Here is a 4,853-nt window from a genome sequence, read left to right on the forward strand (position 1 = left end):
CGCCTTAAGAATAGTCAGACACAGAGAAGTTAAGGAAACATCACTAAAACATGTCAAACTAGACTGGCTAAATTTAGCACCTGAGTATGGAGTTTAGGGAATGATCCTAGGGATATATTAAATACATACAATATTTCCTCCTGTATCTTCAAAGAAAAATCTTACTTCTTCATATAAACTTATTTCTAGTTTCTCTCAGGAGGGAAAAAACAATCTCGACTGACTACCCAAATCTTTTCAGTAAAGTCTTTCTGGTCTTACCTGTATCAAAACCAATAGGAAAGTGAATTTATATGATAAATAAATCTACGTAAGAAACATGAAGGGAGGAGAACTGATAGATGCCTGGTTTCCGATTTGTGGTTTCCGATTATTTGGAGCAATAGCTCCTAAGACCTGATGCATGTAAATCAGTAAATTCCTTTCTGAATGTATATTTCTATACCTTCATTAAAAGATAAACAGAGCATATTAAAAATGTTAAGAGTTTACTTGAGCCAAAATGGATTTGAATTGGAGTATGCCAAATGGGAAGTGGTTAGGATCTCCCTGAGGACAGGAACCAGGGAAAGGACTTACATAGAGAAGGTGCAGGCACTCGTGGTGAAGGCTGGAGGGCTCTGCTCAGCGAGTGTCAGCTAAATCCCTCCTGTCTGCTCAACAGAAACCCCAGTTTATGAGAGAAGGAAGTCATTGATTGAAAAAGGCTCTTTTTGTAAAACTCTGGTGGTAATGTTCGGTGAAATGATAAATGAATAGGTTTTTACTGGCAAACTACAGTAATTAGTCCGTTCCTCATTTCGTTATTGGAGGCAGATCTAGATGTTTAATCATCATCATGTGATCACTTAATTTTAGCAAAGAATTACTATTGGAAATATTATACATTTACTCGGCCCCCCTCCCCTTTTTTTAAGGTGGTGATTAAGGGAAAAACAAAGTTTTAAATCATGCCTGTAGTTTAGGGAGAAACAGGACACTAATTTTCAATTTTACATAATTTTAATACTTTTTTCCCTGATTTTCATTGTAATATTATGTAATAGTATAACAGTACTGTATAAAATGTGAAAAATATGTAAGATATTAGAAATTCCACTTTCCTAAGAAAACCATCGTTGTTAATATTTTGGTGAATTTCCTTTCAGCCTTTTTTCTTTGGGGTTTTATTTTATAATATTCACAAAATAGCAAGATTTAAGCTAGTATCAAACACAGAAGCATTCCAAAAAAGGCAGCAAAATATGGTTATTTTAAAAGCAATTTTGGAAAACTTAGAAAGCATTTTCATACTAATCACTGACCAGGCATGGCCACAGTAAAGAATTAAGTTTTCCTTCTTATCTTTGTGCCTGAAATCAACTAGGGGAAATGAATAAACATAAATTAAGAACTTTGAAAGAATAAATATCTTCAAAGAGCTTGAATCTGTAGTTTCCCCAAAGAACAGATTTATGATCTAAGCCCATTCTTTTCAACTTAATGCATCGACTCTTCCATAGGCTGGTAAAAAGCAGTTCAGTAACAGCATCTTCCGTCCTCGATGATAAGACCTCCTACAAAAGGATCAATAAGACCTGCTTTCATAGCACTTTTTTTCTTATCCCATAACCTCAAAAATCATTTTGTGCCACAGTGATCACTACAGGGAGGAAAATAAAGAGATGTTGAAACTATCAAAGTTTTCCATAGTGAGGCTGGCTTATTTCAAACCATCACAGCATGGTGGTTAACAGCTCTGGGACAGCCAAAGGATGGAAGCAGGAGGAAAAAAGAAGCCAAAAGATCCTCTCCTTTCTTTACAGGGACCTTCAAAGGTAAAGGAGAATAAGATTCATATTCCAGGCATTTACTACCCAATTTGGTATTGGGAATTTCAAACTAGGCTTAATTTTTTAATCCCACTCTTAACTAAGAGATTTATATAAATAATTGTATTATATAAATTTATATAAATAAGCTCTAATTCAGAATTAATGTGGAAACTGTTAATAAGTGGGATAAAAAGGACGACCCAGGTCCAGATTAGTTTGGGAAACCAGTAAGCAAACTTATTTTTTGTAGTATTTCTCAAGGTCTTTTCTATTCCATGTACGCTATGATTCTCCCAGAGAGGCCTGTAGAATATAGTATTCCAAATTTCTGTTTCTATTTTTCCTCATCTCTGAGTTCCACAGACCTCATGTTGAGAAAGTTATTTTGTATGTTTCTGAGCACCCAGATATAGTAGGTCTGAGTTGCAGAGCTGATTCCTTTTAATGTGACTATAAAGGTCATACTTATAAATACAAAGTCATAACTATAAAGGACTTTAAATGGCATGAAATCTTGCAGCATAGTATTTGAGAAAATATACCTGAACTTGAAATCACTGGAGTAGGGTCAAGTACTGTGATACCACTTTTTAGGTTTATGACCCTGGACACGTTATTTAGCCTTTGTGAATCTTAGTTTCTTCCTCTGTGAAATGGAAGAAAAGCCTTGCCTATCTCACAAAATTGTTGTGAGGATCAACTGAAAGCTCTTCAGAATACAGAGACTGCATTTAAAAAATGTGGGGAATTGTAATCATGACTAGTGCCTGCTTTAACACTAAAATACATGTTCTTTGCTAGATGCTGGCAAGTAAACTATGAAGAAAAGCTCTGTGTCTTATACAGAAAATTCCTTTCTGAATGTATATTTCTATACCTTCATTAAAAGATAAACAGATCATATTAAAAATGTTAAGAGTTTACTTCAGCCAAAATGGATTTGAATTGGAGTATGCCAAATGGGAAGTGGTTAGGATCTCCCTGAGGACAGGAACCAGGGAAAGGACTTATATAGAGAAGGCGCAGAAGCAAAGAAAAGAAATTACTTGATTGGCTAGAACTTAAAGCCTAGTTGGCTGTTTGTGATTAATTGTCCTCAGTGTTTTAATTTCGTGACCTAGAGGCATTTACTGGCTCAGCTTTTGGTTTGCTTCTGTAGGCCTCCTTGGCATGAGAGCCACCTTAGTCTGATGGCCTCCTTGTTTAATTAAGTTAACACCTGATGGGGCAGTTTTTTTCTAAAATTGTTTTCTATGTCTTAAACTCATCTCCCATAACAGACTAGAAACTCCTTGAAGGCAGGGCAGGGGTCTGATATTTCCCTTGACTAAGAGGTTGTTGGGTGGTATTACATTAAGATGGAGAAAATCATCATAGTTGAAGTTCTTCCATAGAAAGTATGCTCCTTCATGCAGATGTACATATTCAGAGTCAGAAGACAAAAGACTAATATCTGCAAACTGTTTCTGTTAGGATGATGTTTATATACATAATGTATTTAAACAGCCATTCAAATTGGTCAAACCATCTAACATTGAAGGAGGCCTTTATAACTGAGATAGCTGATAACAATGATTATCAAAAAGAACTACCACCCGCCCCCCAAAACCCAAGGGGCAAATCAAAAGAGGTAAGAAGTAGAAAATATGAAGCAAGTTGATAAATCTACTCTCTCCAAATAAATAATGCCTAAATTAATTCCAAAATAGCTTGATTACATTTTAAGCATAAGGTCAAGAATTCAAAACCAGTGTTTTTCCCAGTTCTATTTTTTTTTTTTTTTTTTTGCGTTACGCGGGCCTCTCACTGTTGTGGCCTCTCCCGTTGCAGAGCGCAGGCTCCGGACGCGCAGGCTCAGCGGCCATGGCTCACGGGCCCAGCCGCTCCGCGGCATGTGGGATCCTCCCAGACCGGGGCTCGAACCCGGTTTCCCTGCATCGGCAGGCGGACGCGCAACCACTGCGCCACCAGGGAAGCCCCCATTTCCCCGTTCTTTTTGCAGTTAGAGAAAAAGTCCCATTGGAATGTATCTTGAGACAAAACTATATTTGAATTTCTTTGGTTTAAGTTATAATCTAACACATGCTTTCTACAGACAGTGGGTCATGCTCCCTATTGTTTAAGCCGGTCCTCCTCAGACCTTCCTTCCAAAATGCCCTTAACTGAAAGGCAAGTGTGCTTATTCTTGGAAACCTGGGAGCCTACCTCTGGAGCAGTAGAGCACAAATATGCAATTTCTTTAAAGCCTTATTTATTCATATTAAAATGCAGGAAAAGTGTTCAATATATTCATAATTCACTTGTGTCTGTGTAATATAAAGTTAACAATTATATTTCCTATCATCAAGGAACCCTAATGCCCCAGGAGGGTACGCCAAGTGTGAATGGCATGCCTTGCAGTTCCAGCCGGCATGTACTGAGTTGGAGCATCCCAGTGAGGATGTGAACCCAGCCTTTAATTTCAGCAAGCTCATTAAGGCTCCTCTTGCATGTTAATCCAATAACATACTACAACAATTAAAAATATATTTGCCTCCCTGAGAAAGGGAAATTCATACATGAGTACTTCTCATGCAATAATAAAAGAAAGGGCTTCCATGGTGGCGCAGTGGTTGAGAGTCCGCCTGCCGATGCAGGGGACACGGGTTCGTGCCCCGGTCCGGGAAGATCCCACATGCCGCGGAGCGGCTGGGTCCGTGAGCCGTGGCCGCTGAACCTGCGCGTCCCGGAGCCTGTGCTCACGGGAGAGGCCACAACAGTGAGAGGCCCGCGTACCGCAAAAAAAAAAAAAAAAAAAAAAAATATGTATATATATATATATATATATATATATATATTTGCTTCCCTGAGAAAGGGAAATTCACACATGAGTACTTCTCATGCAATAATAAAAGAAAGACTTTTAATGTGAGAAACTATAGGGCAGATGAAGAGCTATCATGGTGAGGCTATTTTGTGACTTCATGCTCCAAGCAGAATACGTGAACTTAATGATGCTAATGTTTCTACATTGAACTGAGAAAATTTCTTCTTAATGGT

The sequence above is a fragment of the Physeter macrocephalus genome, chromosome 10 (genome assembly GCF_002837175.3).
Source record: "Physeter macrocephalus isolate SW-GA chromosome 10, ASM283717v5, whole genome shotgun sequence".
NCBI classification, from domain to species: Eukaryota; Metazoa; Chordata; class Mammalia; order Artiodactyla; family Physeteridae; genus Physeter; species Physeter macrocephalus.